The sequence below is a fragment of the Sciurus vulgaris genome (genome assembly GCF_902686455.1).
Source record: "Sciurus vulgaris genome assembly, chromosome: 14".
NCBI classification, from domain to species: domain Eukaryota; kingdom Metazoa; phylum Chordata; class Mammalia; order Rodentia; family Sciuridae; genus Sciurus; species Sciurus vulgaris.
Window position 1 is genome coordinate 37581564 of NC_136475.1, and position 14322 is coordinate 37595885.

Genomic DNA, 14322 nt, shown 5'->3' on the forward strand with positions numbered 1-14322 from the left:
TTTCAGCCAAGCTAACCAAAAGAGAGAAAAAAAAACTCTCAAATTGTTAAAATCTGTGATGAAAAAGGAACTATCATCACAGACACTACTGAAATACAGAATATAATCAGAAACTATTCTGAAAACTTATATTCCTATAAATTTATACTCCAAAAGCTAAAAAGTCTTGAAGACATCCACAAATTCCTAGAGACATATGTCATACCCAATTTGAACCAAGAGGATTTAGAAAATTTGAACAGATTAATTTCAAATAAGGAAATTGAAAACACCATGAAAATTCCACCAACAAATAAGAGGCCAGCAGTGGATGAAATCTCAGTTCTACCAGACCTTTAAAGAAGAAATAATGTCAATCCTCTCCAAATTATTCCATGAAATAGAAAAGAAAGAAATTTTACTAAACATATTCTATGAAGCTAGTATCACCCTGATAAAAAACCAAACAAGACACGAAGAAAATGTCAGATCAATATCCTTGATGATACAGATGCAAAAATACCTAATAAAATATCAACAAATTACATACAAAAACACATTAAAAAGATGGTGTACCATGATCAAGTGTGTTTTATCCTAGGGATGCAAGGTTGTTTCAACACAGAAATTAATACATGTGATTCACCACATAGAGTTAAGGACAGGAATCACATTATTATCTCTATAGAAGCAATAAATGCATTTGATGAAATATTCATATTTAAAACACTAGAGAAAATAGGAATAAAAGGATAAAACCTCAATTTCAGACAAAAACTGAAAGCATTCCCTCTAAAAACTGATGGACTAGAACAAGTCAGGGATTCTCACTTTCAACACTGGTATTCTATAGTCCTAGAATCTCTAGTCAGAGTAATTAGGCAAAAGAAAGAAATTTAAGGAATATGAATAGGAAAGGAAGAGCTAAAACTAGCTCTGTTTCCTGACAATATGATCCTATATGTAGAAAAACCAAAAAAACTCTACCTGAAAATTTCTAGAATTTATAAATAAATTCAGCAAAGTATCAGATACAAAATTAACACTCATAAATCAATTGCATTCCTATACTCCAATGATGAATCAGTTGAAAGAGAAATTAGGAAAACATCCCATTCACAATAACCTAAAAAAAAGAGTACTTGGAAGTCAATCTAACAGAAGTGGTGAAAGATCTCCACAATAAAAATTACAGAACACTAAAGACAAAAATTGAGGAAGACTTGAAAAGATGGAAAGACCTCCAAGGTCCTGAAAAATCATAATTAATATTGTCAAAATGGCCATACTACTAAAATCACTGTACAGATTCAATGCATTCTCCATCAAAATCCAATGGTGTTCTTCATAGAAATATAAAAAGCAGTCATGAAATTTATTTGGAAAAATAAGAGACCCAGAATAGGCAAAGCAATCCTTAGCAAGAAAAACAAAGATGAAGCATCACAATACCAAACCTTAAATTATACTACAGAGATATAGTAACAAAAACAGCATGGAATTAACACTAAAACAGGCAAGAAGACTGATGGAATAGAATATAGGATACAGAGACAAATCCACAAAAATACAGATACAAATGAGAGGAAGTCACCAAAAACTTACATAGTTTAGAAAAGAAAACCTCTTTAACAAACGGTGTTGGGAAAACTGGAAATTCACATGTAGTAGAAAGAAACTTAACCTGTACATCTCACCTTGCACAAAACCCAACGTACAGTGAATCAGAGACCTAGAAATTACACCAGAAACCCTGCACATACTAGAAGAAAATGTAGGCCCAGCACTTGAACATATCAACTCAGGTACCAACTTTCTTAGCAAGACTTCTAAAAGGGTAAGAAGTAAAATCAATAATCAACAAATTGGATGGCATCAAACTAAAAAGCTTCATCACAGCTAAGAAAATAATCAAGAACATGGACAGCCTACAGAATGGGAGAAAATCTTTCCCACCTACTCCTCAGATAATGTGTTAATTTCCATGATATACAAAGAACACAAAAATCTTAACATCAAAAAAAAAAAAAAATGCCAAGTAACCCAATCCATAAATGGGAGAAGGAACTGAACAAGACATTTCACAGAAGAAGAAATACAAATGGTCAACAAATATGTGATAAAAAATGTTCAACATCTCTAACAATTAGAGAAATGCAATTTAAAACTACACTGAGATATCATCAGGAAGAATGGCAACTATCAAGAAGACAAGTTAACAGTAAATGTTTTCAAGGATATTGAGGGAAAAATATACACTTATACATTGCTGGTGGATCTGCAAATTGGTGCAAGCACTCTGGAAAGCAGTATGGAGATTCTCCCCAAAACTTGGAATGGAGGCACCGTTTGACCAAGTTATCTCACTCCTTGGTTTACACCCAAAGGACTTGAAATTAGCATACTACAGTGACATAGCCACATCAATGTTTATAACAACTCAATTCAAATAGCTAAACTAAGAAACCAATTCAATAGATGAATGGATAAAGAAAATGTGGTATATGTATTTGATAGAATATTACTCAGCTTTAAAGAAGAATGAAATGATGGCATTTGCCAGTAAATTGATGGAATTGGAGAATATCATTCTAAATGTAATAAGCCAATCCCATGAAACCAAAGGCCAAATGTTTTCTTTGATATTTGGATGATAATTCACAATAAGCAGGGTGAGTGGGAGGAAAGACTAGAGTTACTTTAGATTAGGTAGAGGGGAGTGAAGTGAGGGGAGGGTATATGGAGATAGAAAGGACAGTAGAATGAAACAGACATTATTACCTTATCTACATATATGACTGCACATGACCCATGTGATTCTACAACATGTACAATCAGAAAAATTAGAAATTATACCCAGTTATGTATATCAAAGTGCATAAATACATTCTACTATCATGCATAACTAGAGTGAATTAAAAAATTTTAAAAAGTAAAGAATTGCTGCTAAAAAAAAAGAATGAATTGAAAAAAGCAACTCAAAATGTAATAAAGACTTTAAATGTAAAAATATACTATGAAACACTAGAAGAAAATAGGTGAAATGCTTCAGGGCATTAGTCTGGGCAAAGATTTTTAGATAAGCCCCAAGAACACAGGCAATACCAGCAAAAATCTTGCACAGCAGAGAATACAATTAATATTGTAAAAATCCAAAGACTTGAAGAAAATACAGGCAAACTAGCCTGGTGACAAAGGACTAATATCCAGAGTATGAGGAACTCAATAGCAATAGCAAAGACCAAACCAAAACAAAACTAAATAATCCAATTACAAAATGGGGAAATTATCTCAATAGACAGTTCTCAAAAGAAGACAGATGCCTAACAGGTATATATGAGGTAATGCTTGCCATTCATCATCATGGAATAATATCTAACCCATTTTAAAATAGCTATTATCCAAAAGACAAAAAAAAAAAAAAAAAAAGGCAACTTCTGGTGATAATATGGATAAGAAGAAATGTATTTATACACCATGGTTGTGAACCTAAATTTGTACAATCACTATGCCAAACAGTGTTGAAGTGCCTCAAAAATCTAAAAATTAAAACTAACATATATTCCAGCAATCTCATATATCATGTATATATGCAAAGGGAAAGAAAGGAAATTAGTACATTGACAAGAAATCTGCACTTTGATGCTTACTGCAGCACTAAACATAATTGCTAAGGTAATCAAATAAGGGGTCCATGAACAAATGAATCAATTAAGAAAGTGTTCACTTAATCTTAATGGATTAAGAAATGTGCACTTAATACTGTTCAGTTGTAAAAGGAAGAAAATTCTGCCATTTTTGGCAACATGGATGAGTCTGGAGGATGTTTTTCCAGGTCAAATAAGCTAAATACAGAAAGGCAAATACTGTCACATATTCTCTCTCATATGTGGAATTTAAAAGAGTTGAGTTTGTAGAAGCACAGAGTGGAGCAGTAGTTACCAGAGGACAGAAGGGGATAAGTGGGGGTAATGGGTACAAAATATCATTTACGTAGAAGGAATAAGTTTTAGTGTAATCAAGCACAGTAGGGTGACTATAGCCAATAATTTATTGTATAATTCATAATATCTACAAGATAGAATTTTGGATCTTCTTACCAATAAATAATGATAAACATTTGAAGTGATAGATATGCTATATGCTGATTTATTCCTACACTCTGTTTATGTAGTATCAAAATATTATACTCTTCTGCACAAATATGTACAATTATGTGTCAATTTAAAAAAATTGAAACAGTAAAAAAGAAAGAAAGAAAGAAAGAACAAGGAAAAGGAACCTAGAACTTTGGCTACCTAGCCTCAAGACAAGACAAAATAGTGAGCTCTAAGGACCACCACAGAGTGCCATTTCCCTTATAAACACATTTGCAAACAGTGGGCTAGAGACAAATCTCAGATTCTCTTTAGTTGTAGTGTTTGATAATCTTAAAGGTCATCTAAAATCATTTTATGATCTATTTTAAATGGAAAGTTTGGAACTCTCAGTGGTTCTTGAACTAGTGATCATCATCTTCCATTGGGGGATTTTAATAAACATATTATATAACACTTTCCAGAAGTATTGATCCAGTGAATCTGATTTGATGAGCCAGAACCTAAATTTTTAAAAACATGCCACGAAATTCTAAAAATTATCAATGCCAGGACAAAAAGGAAAAAAAAAAAAAAAGCTCCATTTTGAGTACTAAAATATACCAAAGTATAAATGACTATTTGATTCACCCTTTGAAAGAAAGCAAACTTAGAGAAAGTTTTAGAAAACACAATTGGGTAACAAAAGAGAATCAAATATTTGTTGGCAGAAGAAAAGAAAGAATGTAAAATGTACAGAAAATACCAGGTGAGCTACACCCCACTTTTTAAACTCAATTGTTACAGTGGCTTAGTGGGATGAAGTTTGGAAGAGTACAATGATCAGTGAACATTCACTTATATTTAAGCAAATCATGTGAACAGTTCATTAGCTGAGTTCTACCTTTAAAATGGGAAGAGAGATGCACTCATATGAAAGTGCTTTGTAAAATTTTAAACAGGAAATGGATATGTCTAAATAATTGAAAAATTTTTGAAATAAATTTCTCAGGCTAAGCAATATTTCAGTCTGATTGAATTTTCATTGCTACATAGCAAACCATGGCTTAGGGAAGGTGAATGAGTTGGCAAGTAAAAAAAAGTAAGGGTGGAGTGAGAGTTTGAACAGGCTTTTAACTTGTTGTAATTTTTAATATTTTTAGGAATGTCCCAAAATAAATCTTCTTCAAACTTGGTAGAATTTGCACACACAGTGGTAGACCAACAAAATGCTGTGAGCTCTAGAACCACTCTGAGTCTTCAGAGCATAAATTTACCTGACTGAAATACCAACTTTCTAATCAACCCTCCATCTGCAGAGGCTTTATTCAATCCTGGGAGCTATTTAGATTGATAACCATTAATATAGATATCATGCCTTATGTCTAACTTTCGTTTTGGGTTTTGATGCGACAGTAGTGGCCAGAATTACATTCCTGCTATAGATTTGCAGGTATTGTAAAATTGACAATTTATCATAGTTTATTCTTAAAGATGATATTTGTTGCCTTTAATACTTTAATTTTGGTACACATTAATCTTCAATTGATAGCATTATGTCTAACTCCTATAGTCTATGTGAGACCATGTCCATCAAAATCGCATTCTTTTCTTTTCCTTTCATTGGTCCCACTTTCACCTATTCTTGATCCCCATCTCTGTTGGATGTCATGCATGTTAACTGCATACAATACTTATATGTCTGCTAACTGGTAATCATATTGTATTATATGGACTTTCAGGACCTTTTCTTATTCTTTACTGCAAGACACATGATTAATAGATGAACATAAATTCTGGGCACTTTTGATTTTTCTTTTTTCTAAGGTCACATGAACTTTAGTCTTCAGGGCAAAACAAAACAAAACAAAATGATTCTGTACTGGCACATCATTTAAGGTGTAAAATTGAGCAATCTCTTCCCCAATTACTTGTAGCTAGCTGGTCTCCTCAATTTGGATCTGAGGAATCATTCTTCAGACTGAGACTATAGGTTTAAATCAGAAGATTATTCTGAAATTTGAGCAAATATTAGGAAAAAATGATGCTTCAGTGACATTTCTGAAGGTAAATATCTTTTATACCTTTCTTTCATAGAAAGGAATTTTGGCAAACTGAGCCAAACATTTATCATTCATTCCTTTATTTAGTCAGTCATTCAAAAATATTCATTGAAACAATATATTAGTTCAATTTTGAGAATTCACAAGTTCTGTCATATGAGACAGATATTATTTGAATATCCACAGAAAAATATAAGATTAGTGTTTTATAGAGGAAATATTCTAAAAGAGTTTAAATAAAACATGTAATAAGGAATGTAACAAGAATTCTAGCCTAACTGCTTCTAGTGTCCACAGAATGTGGAATGTGTGAACAGAATCTTTATAAAGGAATTTGGACCTTCTTTCCTTCCAAAATATGAGAGAATGCCAAAAAATAAATATATGTAGAATACAGTATATCTACATTTGTTATATTTTCAAACCAAGATTCATCAATGAAAAATTCATATCCAAATGTATTTATTGTTAAATAAGAAATAATAAAAATGCACTAATATCAGAAGAAAATGTATTTTACCAAAGAAGAAAAATCAAGTAGAAGATAATTTGAAGCAGCATAGTATAAAAATCAAGAAAGACATTTTTATTGGTTTATTTTATATAAACCAGAGAATTCCATTGTGACTTATTGGTGCATGCATATATATTAAATAATTTGATCAATTTAACTCACCAGGGCGTCCCCCTCTCTCCTCCTCCTCCTTTCTCATGATCTTCTTACTCTACCTGGTGGTCTATCTACAACTCCCATGGGATTCCCTTTTTCTAAAGTCCACATATGAGGAAAAAATGTATGACACCTGTCTTTATGATCTGTCTTATTCTGTTTAACATTATGCTCTCCATTTTCATCCATTTTACAGCAAATGACATCATTTCATTCTTCTTCATGGATGAATAAAACTCTGTGGGTATAGGTATGCATGCATGTGTGTGTGTGCGTGTGTGTGTATGTTTGTGTGATACTTTCTTAATTAATTGGTTAACCTGTATGTAGGCTGTTTTCATAATTTGGCTATTGTGAATTGTGCTGCAATAAACATGGGCATGCGTGTATCTCTAAAGTATGCTTAAATATGTTCTTTTGGGTTAATACTGAAGAGTGGTAATGCCAGATCATAAGATAGTTCTATATTTAGTTCTTTTAGGACTCTTCATGCTGATATCCATACTGACTGTTACTCGTTTCCATTCCCCCCAAAAGTATTTTAGATTTCCTTTTTCCTACATTCTCAACAGTATTTACTGTTACTTGTAGTTTGATGATTGCCATTCTGACTAGAGTGGATTTTCAGTGAAGTTAGATTTGTACATTTCTTCATGCCTAAAGATATGGAGTATTTTTTCATATAATTGTTGGCAATTTTTACTTCTTCTTTTAAGAAGTGCATTTGCAGCTCATTTACCCATCTATCAAATTATTACTATTAACATTTTTCATACTGAGTTTGTTGAGTTCTTTGTGTATTCTGATTTTAATTTTTTGCTGGAATAGTAACTGACAGTGATTTCTAACCATTATGTATTCTGTCTCTTCATATTGTGCTTTTCTTTACTGTGCAGAAACTTTTAACTTTGATGCAATCTTATTTTTTAGTTCTTTGTATTGTTTTGTGAACTATAGGCATTCTACTGAGGAAGTCATTGTCTATGTCTATATATTGGCATATTTCCCCTGTTTGCTTCTAACAGAGGCAAACCTTATTGTCTTAGACCTAAGTTTTTCATCCATTTGAGTAGGCTTTCATGCAGGATGAGAATAGAGATATACATTTGGATGTCCAGTTTTTCCAGCCCATTTAGTAAAGAGCCTATCTTTTTCATATGTTTTCAGTATTTTTGTCAAGAATCAGATGACTAGGTATGTGTGTTTTTTGCTATGTCTTCTGTTCTATTTCATTGGACTGTTTATGTTGTTAATGCCCGTATATTATTGTTACTATCACTCTCTAGTATAAGTTGAAATCAGGTATTGTGATGCCTCTAGCATTTCTCTTTATGCTCAGTATTTCTCTTTATGTTCAGTATTTCCAGATCTTTGTTCTTTCATATGAATTTTAGGATTGTTTTTTTCTAGTTCTGTGAAGAATGTCCTTGATACTTTGAAGAGGATTGCATTGAATCTGCACAACTGCATTTTAACAGTATTGATTCTCCCTGTCCATGAGCATGGAAGATCTATCTTTTAGTGTCTTCTTCAATTTTTTTCTTCAATGTTCTGTAATTTTGATTGTAGAAATATTTTAAGTCCTTGGTTAGATTTATTCCTAGGTATTTTAAAGAAACTATTCTGAATGGAATTGTTTTATCTATTTCTTTCTCAGTGGATGCATTATTATATAAATTTATTTTTGTATGTTGATATTGTATCTGACTTTTTGTTTTGAATTTGTTTAGTAGATCTAGAAGTATTCGAGTGGAGTCAGTGAGTTCTTTTAAAGTACAGGATCACATCACTGTAACTAGTCATACTTGACTTTTTTCTTTTATATTTGTATGCTTTCTCTTTTATTTCCTTCTTTTACTTAATTGTTCCAACTAAGCTTTCAAGTCTATATTAAGTTTGGAGTGATAGAGTGGACATCCTTGTCTCATTCTAGATTGTAGAGAAAGTGCTTTCCATTTTGTCTCATTTCTCATTTTTCCCTCCCAACCCCTCATCTAATGCTTTATTTCTTACTCCTATTTGCTTATTTATTTTCTAATGTAATTTATTCTTTCCCATGCTCTCTTTTTTCAATTTTCTTTTTCTGTATATAGAATTTTTTTAAATACACTTTGCAATAATGGCTTTGTGGACTGAATTTACATTAAATTATCATGGAAGGTTTATATTTCTCCTTTTCTGAAGGATAGTTTTGCCATATATAGCAGTCTGGATTGAGAGTTATTTTTTTTCAAACCTAGAAATACTTTGTTTCAAACCCTCCTGCCCTTCAGAGCTTTTGCTGAGAAATCTTGTTTCACTTTATATTTATAAGTGAGTTGGACATATCTCTCTTGCAAATTTTAAAACTTCTTCTTTGTTCTGGAGTTGTGGCATTTTAACTATAACACTTTATGGAAAGATTATTTTTCCATCTTGTATATTTGGGGTTTTCAATGCATCCAGTAGATGAATGTCCATCTCATTCCCAAGTTTTGGAAAAATTTCTGCTTCTATTTCAATGAATAGTTTATTTAAGCCATTAGCCTGTATCTTTACTCCCTCTTCAGACATATGTTTTATTTGGTTGATTAATTCCATCTCAGAGTTCTAAGATATTCTGATCACAGTTTTCTATTTTTATTCATTTTGTCATCAAGCACTGAAAGTCTGTCTTCTGCTTCATCTTATCCATTCATGAAAGTTTCAACTTAGTTTTTTAACTTGACTATATTGTGCTTTTCATTTTCAAGAGTTCTACTTGGTTCTTTTTCAGAATTGAATCTTTTTTTCCTTTTTCTTTTTATTTGTTCTATTTAGTTATATATGACAATGGAAACTATTCTGATATATTTATTTTACCATGATGTATATCTTTTTTTTTTTTTTTTTTCCCCAGAACACCACGAACTGGCTTTATTTCAGTATGCGTCCACATTTCAGCATTTAGTGGTCCTGAACAGGAAGTGGGATATGTAGTAATGTGCCAGGAGATTAGGCCCTTGGATTCCGGGATCTGCTATACACACCGGCTCCTCCTCAGTCCCTGCTGAGCACCTGGGAAGGAGCGACACCAAAACCATCCTGTGCGTTGGGTCCAGTTTTGTCTGGTTCCAGTTGTTGGGTTCCACTAGACACTCGTGAATGTCAGGGGTGCCCCAACGGGAGCCCAGTTCATCCCTTTTTCAATGTCTGAAAGTCAAGTCATTACAGGAAAAGGAAACAATCCAGAGGGACCTGTGTGCTTATAAGCGTCTTCATGTGTCCTTTCTGCAGGTCTAATCAGCAGGGACTATGAGGCCTGGCAGGTCTGGTAACCCTGGTGACTGCCCTGTTCACCTTACGAAACTTGGACCAAAGACGCATCTGCTGAGGGTGACAGCAGGGTGGCAGGGCCCAGAACCCAGAGCTCACTTCCCAGCCTGGTGGGAGAGTGAATGAACGTGGTTCCAAATAGGAATGAGGGAGGTCAGAGGCTTTCCAACCTGACCTCATGGCTTTTGGCCAGGGCCAGGTAGGGTGGTGGAGAGTGCTAGCAGTGACAGTGAACAAGGGAGTTGAGGAGGAGGGAAAAGCAGCACCCCTAGACCAAGGTTTCGGGGGAGCCCTGACTTCCTCACGAAGGCCAAATTCAAAGTGGGTGGAGGGTCACAATCTAAGCTTCAGCCAAGGATGGGAGTGGAGGAGAGTGGGGCAAGATGATGGCTTGGAAAGGGGGATCATTTAAGACTTAAAAAAGTAACCAGGGTGCAGGCAAGCACCTCTACCCAGCAGTAGTCCCCAGGGTGGTGACCTGAAATCTTTACTCTAGCAAGCCTCTTGTTGGAGGGCTGGTCCCAGGACGGGTGGAAGCAGTGGAATGGGAGAAGGGAGAGCCCCAGGCCAAGTAATCAGCTGCAAGGTAATATGTGATGTGTCTTTTCACAGTTGAGTTAGATGTGCCCCACTGGTCATGATGGGAAGCAATTTAAATAGACTTTCTTGATCCCAGAAGTTCAAACCACATGGACAGTGGTTACACTTGACAGGATGATTTGTCATAGCACATTCAAACTGCCTTTAAAAGGGAGCTTCCTTTCCAATATGTTGAGATCTACCAGACACAACTAGAAAATTCACTATGATGGAAAATGAAGACTGGCTTAAATTGAATGGGGTGGGGACCTGTGGTTTTTCTTTTTGATTAATTGCGGTAACACTGTCCACTGTCCTTCCTGCGACTGAGGGAGTTTCCGTATTTTCTTTAGACATCATTAAGTGCTGCAGCTCTTGCAGAACAACTTTGATGCTATATAAATTCTGCCATTTTGTTAGCACTGATATAACTCTTGGGTCCACTACTCCATTAGAACTATTACTCCATTCATATTAATTCTTGTTACAAATCTTGCAAATGGGGTGCTTCTTTAGGTCCACATTATATTTAAGGCTGTATATTCAGTTTTCATAAATTGTCCAGTCCGTGGTTGCTTATATATCTTATTCTACTTAGGATCTGAGTCTTGTGGATGTACACAATGTCACTATGGTGTATTCATATATATGTACAAAGAAAAGTTATATCAGATTCATTCCACTGTCGTTCCTATTCCTATATACCCTCCCTTTCCCTCTTTCCACTTTGACTAATAAACTGGACTTCTATTCTCCTCTACCCAACCCCTTGTTGTGGGTTAACATCCACATATCACAGAAAACATTTGACCTTTGGTTATTTGGGATTGGTTTATTTCACTTAGCACGTTAGTCTCCAGATTCAATCATTTACCACCAAATGTCATAAGTCATTCTTTTCTTGATTAATACTCCATTGTGTATATAGATCATGATTTCTTTATCCATTAATCTATTGAAGGGGACCTAGTTTGTTCCATTGCTTAGCTATTATGAAGTGTGCTGCTGTAAACCTTGATGTGTTTGTGTCACTGGAGTTGCTAATTTTAACTCCTTTTAACTACTGGAATATGCTGAGGAGTGGGATAATTGGGTCAAATGTTTCCATTCTTACATTTTTGAGGAATTCCATACTGCTTTCCAGAGCAGGTTCCACCAATTTGCAGTCCACCAGCAATGTGTACGAGTACCTTTTCCATATATCCTCACCAACGTTTATTGTTACTTGATCGTTGATCTTGATCAACGTTTATTGATCTTGATCGTTGCATTCTGACTGGAGTGAGATGAAATCTCAGTGTAGTTTTAATATATATTTCTTTAGTTGCTAGAGATGTTGAACAGATTTTCATATATTTGTTGAACATTTTTATTTCTTCTGAGAAGTGTCTGTTTATTTCCTTTGCCCATTTAATGAGTAGCATTAAGTTTTTTGAATTATATCCTGGAAATAAAAGCCTTCATAGAGGTGGGGGTGGGAAAACAAAGCAAAACAAACAAAACAACAACAATAACAACAAAAACCCTACCCTTTCTGTGGGTTCTTTCTTCATACTCTTGATTTTTTTTTTTGCTGTGAAGAAGTGTTTTGGTTGATACCATTCCAATTATTGAATTTTTATTTTACTTCTTGCACTTAGGACTATTGCTAAGAAATTTGGTTCCTAAGCCAACATGTTGGCTGTGGGGTCTACGTTTTCTACGAGGTGCAGGATTTCTGATCTAATGTCTAGGTCTTTGATCCACTTCAAGTTAGTTTGTGCAGGGTGAGAGGTAGGGGTTAAATTTCAGAGTCTATTCTTTATGAAATTGCTCATTCATATCCTACTCATCTTCCTTAATTTATTCAGTCAATTATTATATATCTTTGAGTTCATTGATCATTTTAACAAATCACCTTTTTAAATTCTTTGGGACTTCAATCCATTTAATTGTCCATTATTTGATCATTGGGAAATTATGAAATTGTGGAGGCATCTCGTTGGCCTGTTTTCTCATGTGTTCTGTGATCCTATGTTGAAGTTTGTACATCTCGTGGGATGGATTTCTCTTCTGTTTTGTGAGGGTCTTTTTAGTGAACAGATATCTCTTTACAATATACCCTGGGCTGGATGAATATCTCAGCATCAAAAAACCCTCTCAGCATAATCTCAGTGCTAAGTTCATCCACTGATACCATTTTGGGAGGATAATGGTACAGGAACAATGGTATTTTAAGAACAAACTTTATGTCAACATACAGTAAAAATCTTATTGAAATATAACCTCTACAATTCCATTAACCAAAGAGAAAAGTCAGTATTATTTTATAATAGGCTGAAATATTAGACAAAAATGTTAGTATACTTATTACTAAAATACATAGATGGAAATTTTAATAAAGATAGAAGAGGAGAGGAGAGAATGAAAAGACAATTCATTAAATGAATTCATCAAAACAATTCATCTCATTAGGAGTAAAAGAAAGACAAAAGAGAAGGGAATACAAATGAGAAGGAATAAAAGAGATATTGAGAAAAAAATCCAGTTGAGAATACACATAAAATTAGACAAAATGTGAAAAATATGAGAGAAAGCAAAATAAAACAACTTAAAAAAAAAAACCAGTAAACAAATTACAAAAATTGAAAAATTTCCTTTTTAAGATGATTAAAAATGGCACACCTCCTACTGAGAGTTCAATTTTAGGATCTACTAGAGATGGGGAGTTTTGTGGGACATAATTGCAGATCAATTTGTTCCTTCTGAGTTCCAACCCACACAGACCAAAGCTGCTGTGCGGAGTTTTACAGGTTGAGCCCACACCTCCTGGCCTGCCAGTGAGTGCTGAGGGGATGTTGTTCATTGCAGAACTAATCTCATCCTCAGTAGGTATGTTTTGCTCCTGGGGATGGTGGTATATATATCAGAGAACCCACCACACCAGCCCTCTCACCCACAGAGTCTGTGGATCCATTTGACTTGTGTTAACTCTGCAACCCAAGAGCCTCAGTCCCTGTTCTGGGAGTGTATAGCAAGCACCCAAATCATGGGAGAGACTTCTTTAAATGCCCTTGAGCGTGGGGAGGGTGGCTGGGACCATGGGGTATGTTCTAGGCTGGGGTACTATTAGTGATATGCTTTCCACCTAACCCAGGGTTGGCACTTTCATATCTAGACCTGTTTTTTTATCAAAACCCAGTCACTCTCAGACCTCATTTCAGAGTTTTGACAGCAATTACTAAGGACTTAAAAGAAAGCTTCCAAGTCTGGAGCTCCCAACAGATTCGTGATAGAGTCTCACTCAAGCCTGGGCTAATTTTTGATCTGGACACCCACCAACCAAGTAAAAAGAAATGAGAAAGTGACTGTGGGGGTCTTGGAGATACAAAAAGTAAGAAATAAATAATACAGGGACTTGTGATCTCCCTTAAAAGAAAGCCTAGATGATAAAGTCCCATTTTTTCTATGTAGATGAGTATGTGTATGTCCAATATTTTGCTATATGTAAACTGTTTCAAAAAAATAATGTCATTTATAGTTTCATAATAGTGCATTACACATGCTGTATAAGTTCCTTAAAGTAGAATTACTATTTTCAAAGTAAAACACATTTTTATTTTTATAGATATTGTCAAGTTACTGTGTAATATAACACATGAGAAATAGCAGTTTGATTTTA